General features: G+C 49.0%; 1 long non-coding RNA gene across 1 annotated transcript; it reads left to right on the forward strand.

Annotated features, from left to right (window-relative positions):
* Positions 1-211: 211 nt before the first annotated feature.
* LOC144721890 (uncharacterized) lies at positions 212-11,859 on the forward strand. Its single transcript, XR_013585996.1, has 3 exons — positions 212-4,539; positions 8,744-8,853; positions 9,954-11,859. It is a non-coding gene; the product is annotated as an uncharacterized LOC144721890 (long non-coding RNA).
* Positions 11,860-15,587: the final 3,728 nt, after the last annotated feature.

The following is a 15,587-nucleotide window of genomic DNA, read 5'->3' on the forward strand; positions in this document are numbered from 1 at the left end:
AACAACTTTACTTTCAAATAACAAAACTTCACTCGCGCATGCAAGCGCGCACGTGTTTAAAACGCTGCGTTCAAATCAGAATCCGATGAGCTATTTCACAAATGTCCAGTATGGGCAGGTTAGCAAGCAACAACAGCAAACAAAATAACTGTGAGCATGCGGTATTTGCTTGTCAAGCTATGTCTGTGTGTGTGTGTGCATGTGTATATATATATATGCAGAATACAATTCCGAGCGTGATATTTTCCAATTACCCGGACACAAATAGGATTGACCCGCTTGAATGAAGTTGTTGAGAAGCGAGCAACTCTTTGCTGGAAATGGTTTGCCTGCGGACAGTACATTGAGGCAGATTCACCCCTTGGCTGTGTGTGATATTGAGAGGAGGAAAAGAAATGGCGTTCCCCTTCAAGGGCTCGGTAAAAATCTGTTGTTTATATTTTTCATTTTATAATGGCCTGGGCAGAAGCCTGGAAGCCATACATTCCACATGCTTCGTTTTATGCGTTGTGTGTGTGATGGTGGGGAGCGGTGGTGTAGCGGTTCGCGCGGTTCGCGACGAACCCAGCGACCCGAGTTTGATTGCCGCTCACGGCCAACACCGGTGACGATTATCTGAAACGGTCATGGGCCTCCCCTAGGTTGACTTAGCCTCAAATGAGTACCTGGTGTAGTGTGCAAATATCGCCACTGGGGAGACAAAGGCGGTGTGCCGGCCTTCATAGGTCCTCGCTAAAAGCACTTGCCCCAACAATCTGTTAAAGGTTGTACGGAGGATCTTTGTTTTTGTTGCAGTGGTTTGCGCGCTGAGCTATGAATCTACCTTACTGGATCAGATTCCTGACCACAGCTGACATTAGTGACACGCAGTCTATGAATCTGGTCCTGCACCTCCCCTATGTTGATTCGGCCTTAAATGAGTGTTGTGATTAGTGTGGAGTGTGAACGTCAGCAATAGGGGGAAGACAAAGGCGGCCGGGCGTCGTCCTGACCACATCACCCTTTTGGCCTGCTCGGCTGCTTTAGCGGTCTGCATGGCCATCCAAGGGGGCCTCTTCGTGTAAATGCGCTTGTGTGTACGTATGTCCAAACGTGCATGTGTGTTTACACGTGTGTGTGTGTGGGAGTTCATGTGTGCATTTGCACGATTGTGCGCTTCGATCCCACGGAGGTAACGGTGGCACAGTGGTTACCGCACAGCGCTACGAACTCTCTGGTTACTTGGGTTCAACTCCACGGTGTGCCGAACATCAGTGGCGAGTGATATCTGAACTGGCTCGATGCCTCTCCTGGGTCGACTCAACCCTCATACCTTGTGCGGTGTAAAATCAACACTGACCCCCCTCCCTTCCCTGTGTACCGTGCTGTCCTTGATAGGCGCTCGTGAACAGCACTCGCCGCTCACAGTCCGTAGAAGGTTGCACGGAAGTCAAAATCGTAATGAATTAATTTACTTTTGACGACTCGGTCCCCACGGCGCACATCAACGCCGCGACCCGCGTGGCGCGGATCGTTCTGTTGTCGCGTCGTCCAAGCGCAGCAGCAGCGAGGACGAATGCGCAGAAGAAACAAAACTTATAAACTTTAATTCGCGCATCGTGTAGAGCTTGTCGAGAGGAATAGATCGCCGTGTCGTTCGCCTTCAACAGACATAAAACGACGTCGCAACGCAGTTTACGCGAGAGCCGGAGCCTTATGGGCCCCGGGGTCCCGCCATGAGGTCCATTTGTCTCAAGTTGCTTGAGACAAAATTGGCATCCGCATCGCCAACTTGCCCCAGCAGGCCAACCAGAAACAACAAATGCCTCTTGTCCCATCTTCATCTGCCAGGGGGTGAAGGAAAAGTATTAAATCAGCATGATCGTAAGTGAGTAAAAATGTTATCTGCTTGGAACTTAATGCCTTGATAGCAATAAATAGTTTATAGTTTACCTCCTCGCGAGATGACTGAGTATTCTCCTCCCTCTCTCTCTCCCTCTCCGTGGGAAGATTTCTCAGCCCCCTCGTTCTTGCTTTGCTCGTGTTTTCAGCAACCTTCATTCTCTGGCCAGCTGACATTTACCAAATAGAGATCATCTCTTATCAAATGTTCCCTGTGGATCTCTTTCTTAAGCTCCCAAGTACACGAAGTGTGTGTGTGTGTGTAACACTGACTGGCTGTGTGTGTGTGTGACTAATCAGCTACCGTGAAGCCTGTATTGAAGCTCATTATGTATTTGCCAGGCTGACTGGATTACAAAATGCGAATTTCATGCCGCATTCCCACGTGCTTTGGAAAGGGTACTGTGCCAGTCCACTCTGGTTCTTGGAATGACTCGGGGCCCAGTTTGAAGATTGGCTGTCAGTCCCTTGCCGCCAGAATGCAAGCAGGTAACAAAATAATTAAATTTTATACATAGGCTTTTTGGCAGCTGCCTGATGATGCATGTTGCAACTACGAGTGAAACGCCATAACCTTTTTAAGTGTATTGTGGATTCGTCTCCGACACACCGGTGTGAGAAACATGATTAAGATGGCACCCTTGTTCACGTGACGAACGTCACGCTTTCAGTGTGCGCTTCTGTGGCCGTCTGGAACGCTCTTCCTTCAGATATGAAGAAACCAGTGGAGCTATGCACTTTGAAATCTAGATTAAAAACTAACTTCTTAAGAGCTGAGTTGAGCTTCTTGTCCTTCCCCCGCACCTCTGATTAAGCACGGTTGGCTAAGTATGGTTTTAAAGAAGTTCAACATACATACAAGTGAATAACACGCTTACGAAAGCCACACTTTTCACACGTGCTTCAGCCCGGCCCAGCTGGTCCGGCTATTGCTCTACCGTGGGACCAGAAGCCCCGGGGTGCTGGAGCTGAGTCGCTACGACTCCCAGCACCCTTTTTAACTGCCGTGGAAACACGGCATTAAAACCCACACACTTTGGGTCGATTCCAGGCTCAGGGCTTTAATGTACCGAGCCCGCTGTTGATGTATCGAGTCTTCAACTCCACGATCCTGAGCTGAAGCCGCGGGGCTGAACAAAGCAGATATACTCTCTCCACCGCAAAAATAAAATAAAGTGACTGCGTTGGCATTGGTGGTGCTCATACACCAATAATAAAATGAATAAAAACACTCACCACGTGAATTATTACCTCTACGCTTTAACCATTACCACTGCCCCTTATAAGAAAGAAATAAACGATAGGCTGATCGTTCCCCGGTGTGTTTTCGGATGATACCGTGTGCTGCTCCGTGTGATGTCTGACGTTTCGTTCCCACGTCCTGGGGAGCTTCTTCAAGAAACTAAAATTCTACAGAAATTGAAGAAGCTCCCAGGACGAGGGAGGGAAACGTCGGACATCAGAGCACACAACCTCGACTCGTCACGGTGGCCCCTATCTGCGACCCAGCTGGAAGGTTAAACTTAGCACGTGGGCTTTCGCGACCAATATTATTCATATTAAAGGGGGGGGGTTTCGGTTAGATCGCACTAATACGATGTCCTGGGTTTACTCTCCGACACACCGGTGTGCTGAAGTAACAACTCATTTGGCACGTTTTGTGTCCGTGACGAATCTTTCTAATTGTCTGTGTCGGGTGGTGGTGGGTGCACGACAAATGTATATGTTTGCGCGATCTCACCCAACAACCCTTTACTGTCAATTGGAAAGTGTTCATCCCTGTTGACATCGCACCAGGAGGGGCGAGTAAATTGTTTCAGATTTGGGAACTTAACATTCCGTAACAATAACAAAGTGATGGGACGACGACAATCGACGGTGTGGAGAGGCGATCGCCGTAGAATTTCCCCGGGAGCACATCACGCTCATCCCCGGGGAACAGAGAAGCGTTGCATCGTCAGCACGGAAGGGGCCCTTCGTCTCATCCACGAGTCGTGCGCTGCGATGGCGACTGGAGGAAGTTGCCTTGTTGTTCTACAACTCGAAGGGGGGGGGGTTGTCTGGTATTCTACAACTGTCGCCTGCGTGCTTCTCTCTCTCTGTGTGTGTCAAGGGTGATCAAGACTCGAAATGAAAGAGCGGGGTTTTATTTTTTATGTCGGCCCGTGGCAATGATGTTGGAAACTCAGCGTTAGAACTGACGTCTGGGACTTGAGTTTTTTTTATTTTCTCGTCTTTTTTTTTTGTTCACAGATGACCGGTGGGACCTGGGGACGGGGGCGGGGGAAGACATCTGGAACTTGTGTTTTCCGCTCAAGTGGGCTTGTTGTTGTTGTTATCACTCGTCTAAAAAAAAACCTTTAAAAAAACTGCCGCTAAATAAATAACAAGGCTGACGACTTTGCAGCCAAGAGCAGAGTCAAGGTTGTAATTGAAGCTGTCTTGGCATTTTTCAGAATCGTTGAGCTCGCTGCAGGGTTCTTATTATCAGGGCGCATTGACATACACGTCTGCCAACGGGGATTTTGTTTTTGTTTTTTCGAGATCCGAGTTTAATAATGCATTTTATTTTTTGTTTGTTTCATTTCATTATGCTCTTCAAACCCGAAGCCGTAAAGCGGATGGCCTGTTTCAATTTCACCACGGCAAACATTTGAGGTTTGTAAGCGCATGCAAATAATTGACACGACTGAGAGTCGCGAGGAGCACTCCTCCTCCTCCTTCTCTGGGTCGTTTCTCATCTGCGATGGGGGTCACGCGGGGGGGGGGGGGTCAGCCACGACCCCCCCCCCCTTCACCCCCCTCCCTCGCGTGTCGCTCAAAGTACAAAAAATAAACGGCAGCGGCAGGAGATGCGGTGGCGACTTGTGTCACCCGTGGCCATAATGAGCGCAGAATCTCCGTGCTGCCCGCGTAATGATTTAAAGTTTGTATTCCTTTCACATCCACATGGTAGGTTCGCGTTGTATTCTCGCAATCCCGCAAGGGACCTACCATTCACACGCCCTTTGGAGTCTTCGGTAGCGTCACGACAGGCGGCAATCGTTGCCGTGCGGCTTTACCGCGCGTTGGTCATTTGTGCGTAACTTTACCAAATTTGGACCGTTGGCGAAGGCACATATGGGGGACAACACATATTATATTTAAATCATAAACGTCGCTGGATCTTCAATGTCCATCGTGAAGCGGACGGCGTTGCATTCATTCGGTTGAATACAGCCGCAGTATTAATTAGGCAGGCCGCGGGGCTATAATACACCCCCGATGATGACTTTGCAATGTCTGTAGGGCATCCTGTGGTGGTAGTGCTGTTGTAACGCTTGTGATCCAACGCTTTGGAGGCGAGGCTTGGCGGATCGCGTCGAGATTCGCGACTCTCTCTCTTCACAACCCACAGTGCTGTCAGGTAGCTAGAATATGGCAGTAGAGCAAGTGGGTTCAAACCACCACCTGTGGGTGGACCTTTAAGAGTCCTCGAATGAGTTTTCTCCGGGTGCTCTGGTTTCCTCTCATACACAAATCACTCTCTCACTGATAAACAGTATTTTCACTCGGAGAGGGTTGCAGATGGCAATGAGTGCTCAATCGTTCTGCCAAATTTTCCACAGCCACTTTAAGGCACCCCGATGAGTAACGCGTGATGAATCTATCTGTAGATTAAAAACTAATTTATTTAGAACTGTTTTTTCTTTGTGTTAAGTTTGTTGTGCAACCGCCCGCCGCACCTTCGATTTTCTACGTACGGTGCGAAAGAAGATCAACATTTTGATCCTCGTTCAGTCAAGACACGTTGCCGCTCCTAACCCTTCTTATTCCTGGATCTCGGAAACCATGAACCGATCTGCGTGGACCTTTTGGCGCTATCCCCTCGTTTGGCTTTTCTCCAGGTTTTCCAAAAATCCCAAACGCAGGAGCCTCTTTAAAAATCTCGTGGCTCGGTGAGGCTTTCCTGCGTAAATAATTGTGAATATTGTTATTGTAATTTTAACATATCCATCCTTTGTCATCATCATGAACTGCTTTTTGTGTTTAGTTTGTTGTCCTTCCCCCTTATCTTAGATGAGCACGCTTGGCTACGTACGGTCAAAAAGAAATTGAACATACATACATCATCAATCTTGTTTGTCACCACCACCAATGTTATCATTATCCGATCCATCTTCCATCACCCAATTGTAAGGAATCTGCTGAATAGGAGTCTGTGGACTCAATGGGACTTTCCGGATCAACAAGTTGCATTATTAATCAACTAAAAAATATAAATAAAACGTCAGAGAGCGTGTTTCCAAAATCGGCATTGTGTAGAACTCGCGAACACCGTCACGCACCTCTCCGTGCACTCGTCCGCCCGCACTCCTTCTCAGTGTCGCTTCGCACCGCTGCCAAAAAATATTGCCAGACCGTGGCCGTGCACATGGCAACTCAGCACAATAACGGGGCACAAACACGGGGAATGAAACGACGCGGAGAGCCCCCGGTGATTCCTCTGACCCAGTGCTTCTCAACCTTGTTGATTCCACGGCACGCACTTTCGAGCTTTCTCCATCTTCAGAAAGCAGAAAAAAAGGAGAGAAAAAAATATCTATCCCAACTGGCCATGCGTGACTGAGGGAGCCGAGCGGGCCGGCGGTGGTGGCTGACAATTGTCTGCCGTGACCAACGGAGAGGGGAGAGGCTGCTGCTGGATCGTCCACTGAACGGCACGGAGGAGGGACCGTCCGTCCGAGCCCGCGACCAGCGAAGCTCCTTTCCTATCATTCTGAAAATAACCACGGCGCACTGTTGGGGCTCCTGCTGCGGCAAACGTCGATCGCGGAGCACTTAACTCCGTCAGTGGGTGACTTCCTCCATAGCCGTCGGTCTCCACAGGCTCCGTCCGTCCGATCCCGAAAGCTGCTCACGTCTGCACCGCGTGTCCTGATCGTCGAAGCTTATCATCCCGCAGCCATTATACCTCCTTGCTCCGCTGGCCTTTGTCTGCCCAAACGGGATCGTTGGAAACAAAATTGTCCTGGCCACTCTCGACGAGGCCACCCCCCCCCCCCCCCCGCTTTTGTGTGCACAATTCACCCGTTTGTTTGAGAGATGTCGTTGGCAATCGGAGTGCGTGGTGTTTCCACTTGGGTTCGTGCGCATTGGTGTGTGCACGCGCATGCGTGTTGGTGTGCCTTCGAGTCGTTACCTTGTGTCCATGCGTGTTTTCGGGTGCGTGTGTGCGCGTGTATTTACCGGTGAAGAGCGGTAGTGTCGTGGTTAGCGCGCTGCGCTACAAAACCGGAGACCCAAGTTCGCATTCCCGCTCACGGCCAACATTAGTGACGATATCTGAACTGGCTCTGGGCCTCTCCTAGGTCGACTCAGCCTCAAATGAGTACCTGGTGCGGTGTGTAAACATCGCAACTGGGGAGACAAAGGCGGCCGGGCGTGGTGTTGGCCACCCACCTCCTCGTGTGTGCCGTATCAGCCTTCATATGTGCTCATCGCTAACAGCACATGCCCCAACAGTCAATGAAGGCTTCATGGGAGGATCTTAGTCGTTATTGTTTTGTTGTTGTTGATTGTTAATGTGTGTGTTCAACGTGTGTGCCAGTAAGCCTGCAGATAATTACAATTCACGACTGTTATTTTACCAGGTAAGGCCTACTGAGCTCTAGGTAGTTCGTATTCAGCAGCGACCTGGCCACTAGTGATAGCCCAACGAAGTGGCTTATCACGTGGAAGTTTCTAGCAGCCAAACACTCGAAGCGTATGTTTATAAAATGTGGAGGGAAAAACCGGAGGGACCCGGATAAAAATCGGAGTGATATGCCTTGGTGCATTTCTGAGGTCCGTTGAAAAGACTAGCAGAGTTATTTTGTCCATACGTATGAACTTCTTTCGCACCGTACGTAGTCAACCGTGCTAATCAGATGGTCTTTGGAAAATAGCCACCGTAGATTTCATCACACGCGTATTTTCCTAAAATACTACAACTTGAAATTACGAAAAACAATACAAAATACGACAAGACGCGTGGGAGTTGTTTTTTGTTATATTCCAGTACGTATAGCACGTGCTCACGATGGGAGCTCCCCACTGCATGCGCCATCAACCTCGGCACCATGAGCACGCGCCGCTCTCATCTCCGAGCCATCTCGTTCACCACTGTTCCTTGAAGCTTTAGCACAATATATAAAAAAGAGCGCATCTCCTTCTGGAGACGCTGTAGTTGCACGATGCGTTTGCAACACGGGTCCCCTTGAAAGGGCGCCGCGGTTGGGAGATGTTAACTACCTCGCCTGGTATGAAGGAGGTTGTGGTTTCGATCCCGATCCCGACCCTGACGCCTGCTGTAAATGTTAAGTTTGCGTGTCTCTCTCCCCCGTGGTCGGGTGGATTTTTCTCCGGGTCCCTCCGGTTTTTCCCTCCACATTCGAGAATCAACGTGCGATTAGAGTATCTGCCTGCTATACATTTGCACGTGATGAGCCACTTCGTTGAGCTGTCATTCGTGGCCATGCAGGTCGCTTCTGAAAAAGAGCTACGTAGCTTATTGGGCCTTACCCGGGGGGAAAAAATTGCTTAGTTTAAATAGTTGTAGGTTGTCCAAGCGCCACTTTTATCCCTCTCAACGCTCAATGCGATGGTTTAACTTGCGGATGCAAGTTAAGAGGCATCTGGAAATTGACAGTGGGCATTATTTTATTTTTTCAAACCAGGGCTCATGCCAACCACACCCAGCCGCCACTGTATCCATTGTGGGTTTGTGTCTTTTTTTTAAGTGTGCTTGAAAGTGCTGGCACAAGCGCAGGCGTTCACAATTATCGCTTTCACGCATCTCTCCCTCTTTCTCTCTATCTCTCATTGGCTGCCCGCTGCACAGATAATTGCCCGTGCACAATGAAGGCACCTGCCTGGACCGGGGACAATCAGCGCCTCTCGCAAGTGGGACGATTGCCAGACTCACAAACGTGGAGAGGCAGCGGACCGCAGGTGCGCGTGGGTGATGATGATTATTTTTTTTTTATCGGAGGGCTGTTGGAGTATATTTTGTATTTGTTAAATGAGAACCGAAAAGTGTTTTTTTTGTTATCGTAAAAATCTATAGTAGTAGTAATAAAATATACATATACAAATCCAACTTAAGCCATGCGGCAGGCATTGGAACAACAATCCGCTGCAATTAACCCAGCGTTTGGACATTAACGACACGATTTACGATAAATCTGCGCCCATGGTGCGGGAATAAATACTCCCGCAAGGTACATCCACATGGACATTTTTATGTCACCGCGTTCGTTTGTGACACAATTAGATGAGGCGAGCGCGCACAATCACGCGACATCCCGACGAGACGCGTCGGGAAATAAATCTATCCAAAAAAAAAGTTTTTTTTTTTTGTTGAGCCAGACACTTATTTCCTCCAAACAGAACCTCGACACGATAAGGCCGTGGGCCCTATCTTCTTCTATCGTATGGCTGATGCAGATGCAGAGCAACAACTTCAGTTTCATATTCGTGTGGGCCCTATAATATTAGGGCGAGCTCTCAGAACACGTGCACCTCGAGTGAGAGATTCCACGAGCGAGGTAACGCCGTGGCTTTGCCGTCTTCTAGTTGACGTGAAAGGTTGCCAGCCATTGCGAAATGTTGTCAATGACAAAGGGATGGTGGGGGGGGGGAGAAATGGAATGAGGATTGCGTCAAAATTAACCCATAGGTGGTTCTTACGCCAGCTAGAGTTGTGCGATCCCGCAGAAACAAATAACAGGAGTCAGACCCTGCCAGTAGGAGGTCAGTATTTATGTGTGAATGTTGCACTTATTTCCCACCGCACGTAGCCAACCGTGCTAATCGGAGGTTCCAGGGAAAGGACAACAAACTGAACACAAAAAAAGTAGTTCTAAAGAAATGAGTTTTAAATCTAGATTTAAAAGTGCATAGCTCCAATGACTTCCTAATATCGGAAGGAAGAGTGTTTTAGACGGCCGCAGAAAGGGGATCTGAGAGCGCCGCGCGATGCGGTGATCACCGCCTTTGTTCGGTGGCCAGCCAAAAGCCGCTGGGGGTGAGATTTGTTGTTGTTTTTACAGCGGCCCATCACGTTGGAACACGACGCGCTGATCTCCACTGGAGAGGAGCTCGTAGCTCGAAGGCACCGAGGAGGTTGGAGCGAACGTGGCGAGGCCACTGAGTGGCTCCTCGGCTGCAAACCTCCCAGACTCCCAGAAGCCGTCGCTGGCAGCATTCGTGAATGAGCGCGGAACGTGACCGCTTTCTAAAACAAAAACTCAACTATTTCTTTCATTTTTTACCAGGTAAGGGCCCCTGAGCTATGTAGATATTTTTCAGAAGCGGCCTGGCCACAAATGAGAGCTCAACGAAGTGGCATTATCATCACGTGGAAATGTAGAGCGGTCACAATGCTCTAAACGCGTGATTCTAGAAGCGTGATTCTAAATGCGGAGGGGAAACACCCGGAAGAACCGGAGAAAAAAACATGTGACCACGGGAAGAACGTGCAAACACCGAATATGCACGTGTCAGGGTCAGGATCGAACCAACGACCTCCTGCAGACCAGGCGAGGTAGTTAACATCTCCTAGCCACCGTAGACCTGCGCCTTGGGGACCCTCTGGCTTGTGCAGCCGAGTGCAGTTGCAGCGCCTGCACACTCGGTGGCTGTATCAGTGGATGCAAACGTAGAAACTCTCGCTTGGAGAGTACAGTGTGCATCTCGGCAAGGCGAGCTCTGACATCGTCGTTGAACACCTTTATCGTCACAAAATTCTATTTAAGCCGTGTGTTATTAGAATATTTATTTATAATAACATCTTACTGCAGTGCACAGCCCATTGTGTGAAGCCCCTCTCCCCACGCCGCAATAGCCTGTCACGTGACCTTGTTGCGCTCGATGTGGGACACACAGACACGATCTATGGGACCTTTTTGGCAGTATCAGAATAATTTGACCATACGTCACCACGCTGCTCGCGTGCGAAGCTGGTGACGGTGGGATCACACGATCGGTGCTTCAGAGTTCACGCCACTGATGTCAGCCGCCGTGACCCCGGGTCGTCGAGCGTGGGTTCAGCGGCTCCGTAGAGCAACGCAGCGAATTTCCTCCTCCTCCACGCCGCCCGCTTCCCCTCCCAAGCGCGATAACATGTGGCACTAAATGTTGCACTTCGACTCGGACACGAGCGCGCAGCGCACGCCTGCGATGTCACCGGTTCACCGCATTATTCAAAACAAAAAAATGCCAATACGGAGGCGATTTGGAGACTCGTGCAACATTTTTAAAGGAGGCGGGAGAGGGGGCGCTCGATAAGGGAACAAAGAATGACTCCTTGTATTGACATTTACCAAAAGGTGTGCGAGGCGGACGCAAAGCCCCCACCCCCCCCCCCCCCGACGTGGTGGTGGTTTTTTTGCTGTTGTCGTGTCAAGCCTCGACCCCCGGGGGGGGGCCCTCTTTCACAAACGCATCATTCGCTGTATTGATCAGACGGAGGCGTGTGTGAGCGATGGCACGCGTTTGTATAATTCACTTTGCTTTGCTTGCCCTACGAGAGCGCGCGTGCGCGCGCGTTTGCCTGTGAGATTTTGGGAGCGCCAAATCACCCCAGATGCTCCCGATTTTGGGAATATCAAGCAGGCTGGAGCCTGGTCAGTGCTTTCGCGGTAGACTGTCTAACAGAGTGCCTACCATGTGTTGTAGGTATGCGGCTGCAGTCCGTCAATTGATTATTGAATGGGTCTGCGCGGTGCTGTCCGTGTTGTTACTTTGTTGCGTGGGGTTTCTCCGGGTGCTTTAGTTTCCTCTCTTGCGTAAAGTCAAAGAGAATCAGAATATGTCTTTATACTGGAGGAATCCGATGAGCTATAAAGCTCTTTTTCACAGATGTCCAAAACGGGCGGGTCAGAACGTTACAACAACAAAAAGTACATAAACACGATAGGAGCGCAAAGTATAAGAAAGGGAAATAAATAACTTTAATGTTTTTATCTTACCAGGTGAAGCCCACTGAGCTATACAGCGCTTTTTCAGAAGTGACCTGGTTACAAATGATAGCTCAACGAAGTGGCTTATCAATCGGACATTCATAGCAGCCAAATACTCTCAACGCATATTTCAAAATAAGGAGGTAAAAACCGCAGGACCCTGAAAAAAATCCACGCGACTACAGAGAGAATATGTAAACTCCAAATGTACAGGCACCGTCAGGGTCGGGATCGAACCCATGTCCTCCTGCATACCAAGCAAGGTAGTTAACATCTCGCCACCGTGGCACCATAAAATCTGCACTAACCACACACGTTTCGAACAGGCCGGAATGAAACATGCAGGCTGGCCTGCCTATGTTCCATCCTGGGTTCAAGCAGGCTCAATTGTGTGAGAAGCTCACTGATCCTTCAAAGATCTGGACACATCCCCATCAGTGAGCTCCTCCAGCAGGCGAGGCTGCGTTGGTTGGGTCATGTAGCCCGCATGCCCAGCCACTGCATGCCCAAGCAACTTATGTTTGACCGGATAGAGGGAGCTAAACAGGCGCGGCACGGGCTAGAAAAGAGATGGGCTAATGTAGTACAAAAGAGGATGTGGAGCTGAGTGGACTCTCCGATGAATGGTACCAGCGGCCTCTGTGGAGGAGGCTCGTGCCAGTCACCTCAGTCAACCCATGGCACCTGGGTCTGTCCCGTGACCTCCTGTTAGCGAGCCCTCAAAGTGCACCTAGCCTGGCACAAGCACTGTTGCGACGTCACCGCCACTTAGTGGCACGTGCCATCTGTTGTTGTAAAATGAGGTCCTGGTTCGGTATGTTAACGAAATGAATACATAAAGAAGTGATGAACGGTGATTTGTAAATCAACTGCAGGATGAACGCCTCTCCATGCCTTGTCGGTTCTGGGTTTTCTTTATTTGTGTGTGTGTGTACACTTCACCACGCTTCTCAGTGCCGGCTGGTGAAGGGAGTGGGGGTTATCTAAGACCCATTCAGATACAACTCAGCAGCCGACGCCGGGAATTTAACGACTGGTGACTAATTCTAGATTTTAAGTTTTCGTGACTGAAAGGATCCATACTCTTTAGTTCTTTCGGTAAAGTCACGTAGATGAAAAACACAGCCACAGCAAAAATTATTGTGGCTGTTCCACCTTATGACGGAAGCTTGTGTTGCCTCCGAAACGTCGTGATTTAATTTAGTTATTTTCATATATATATTTTTTTTTCATCTACGTGACTTTACCGAAAGAACCAAAGACTGGTGACTAAGTTCATAGTGAGGTGCGCGAAGTTCCACGAAGCGCTGGGACGTGTTTCCCACCCAAGTCGTAACAATAGGTGTACTCGCGAACAAATAACACTTCCCCCCACGGCATATATGGATATATTTTTATACTTTGGATCGTTACCTTCTCTCTGTGCGTGTGTGTACGCTTGCACGCGTGTGCGCGAACATCTATTTATTTTTATTACATTTTTACCCCGGGGGTCTGTCAGATATATCATGGCCATTATATCCAAAACACGAGTGAGAGAGATGAGATTGCAGAGGACTCGACTTGTAACCCAGCGAAGCAAGAACCGGAGAAGAAATGATGGCGAAACTTGGTGCGTCGCTCGGACAAGCAATTATTTCCGCCGACGATAGCTTTCAATAGTCGGGGTGCTGTCTTTGCGAATCTCTCGCACAACGACTGGCGTCGCGGTGGCGAGACGCTAACTACCTCGCCTACACGGCTGGGTTCAATCCCGAGCCTGATGACGCCTGTAAGTTTGGACTTTGCACGTCCACTCTCCGGGGGGATTTTTCTTCAGGTCCTTCGTCGGGTTTTCACCTCTATATTTAGAGACACGCGTTTAGAGTATTTGGCTGCTTTGAAATTCCGCATAAGCCACTTTCATTGAGGTGTCATTTGTGGCCAGGTCGCTTCTGAAAAAGCGCTATATAGCTCAGCGAGCCTTGCTTGGTAAATATTAAATAAAAATAGTTTTGTTTATAGCATACCATTGTATTTACTCTCTTTTTTATTCAGCTGGGGAAAGCGTGTTTAGAAGGTTTCTCTGATTCTCCTTCTTAGCCAAAGGTTCCACCATCACGTACTTCTCTTCTGTGCCTCTTCTTTAGTCACAGCCCACTATTCTTACATAGAGATACGTAGACTTACGTACACACCCATCATAGACTCACACCGACTTACGTACAAACCCATCATAGACTCACACAGACTTACGTATAAACTCATCATCGACTCACACAGACTTAAACCCATAAACTCCCACACATTTACATACAGACCCATCGTAAACTCACACAGACTTACATACCGACCTATAGACTCACATACACTTACAGACCCATAGACTCACACAGACTTACATAAAGACCCATAGACTCACACCGACTTACGTACAGACCCACCATAGACTCACACAGACTTACATAACACTCGTTGTAGACTCGCAGAGACTTACCCATACACTTAAAGAGAATTACATTGAAACTCACGGACTTACTTCTTCTGAGCCAGAGTCCCACGATTGCATGGTATCGCTTACTCATCTCCTTCCATCCCGTCACTTTTCTCCAGTCACAACCACCGTCGTCACATCTCAGTCCACCTCATCCTTCCATACCATCCTCAGTCTGCCTCTCCTCCTTCTGCCACCGCTGGCATCTACACGGCCCTCCAGGGCTGAACTTAGCTGGGATCTCGTCCGGGTCGACAATCCGGAAAATTGTTGACGTACCCGGCACACCACACCCAGTATACCAGTCGCCACGGCTGTGCAAAGGATTAGCCATGCGCCTACTCCAGTCGACCCATCGTCCGGGAACATCTTTCCACAACCCTGCACACCACATCCACTGTACATCTGAACTACAGCTGTGTCTATTCCGGTCTGACGGCGTCCCATAAAATATTCCGTCATAATTAAAGCTCCGTTCTTAGCCCCATTTATAATTGCATCTTTCAACGTCGCTTTCCAACGCTTGCCCGGTCTCGCCTCCCCTCGCATTCCTGACAACGTCGGTGTCGAGGAGCCCGATTAACGATTCTGGCCTTCTTTTGGGATCATTTGATGATAAAATGAATGCGACAGCTGAGATGGAGACTCAACAATCCAAATCCCAGGGAATTTGCTGAGGCAGACATTGCCTTTGCCTGCTGCCATGTTATTAATAATGAAAGAGACGTGCGGTCAAGACTGAGCAAATCATTTCTGCGCGTGTGTGTGCGTGTATGTGTGTGTACTTACTTGCGTGTGTGTGTGTGAGAAAATCCTCAGTGTGGGGGTTCGGTTTGAGTGGCGTTCCGCTTCATCGCAGTCGAAATAGCGCAGGCTGAATTTGCATAATGACCCTTGATGACGTAAGGATGTAATATTTTTACATCGTCAGCAGCAGCATCATCAATGTCCTCGTCGGCCATGGTCAATCCACTGTTGGATGAAGGCCCTCTAAAGCTGTCGCCGTCTGTCACCCATGCTGCGATGTAAAAATGTTGCACTTTGCATCTCAATAAATTGTTAGGATAAGCGTTCTGGCCGAATTCTAAAAGATGCCCTATTTATTGCATATTTTGGACATTACCAGTGTGATAGTAACATGCCACAATCTCAGTGTTACTCTGAGTGGCAGTGGTTAGCGCCCTGTGAACCCGGCGACCTGATTCATTCCTAGCAACAGCTAACATCAGTGGCGACGAATATCTAAACCA

This window comes from Lampetra planeri, chromosome 13, assembly GCF_965212315.1.
Source record: "Lampetra planeri chromosome 13, kcLamPlan1.2.h2, whole genome shotgun sequence".
Lineage (NCBI taxonomy): Eukaryota > Metazoa > Chordata > Hyperoartia > Petromyzontiformes > Petromyzontidae > Lampetra > Lampetra planeri.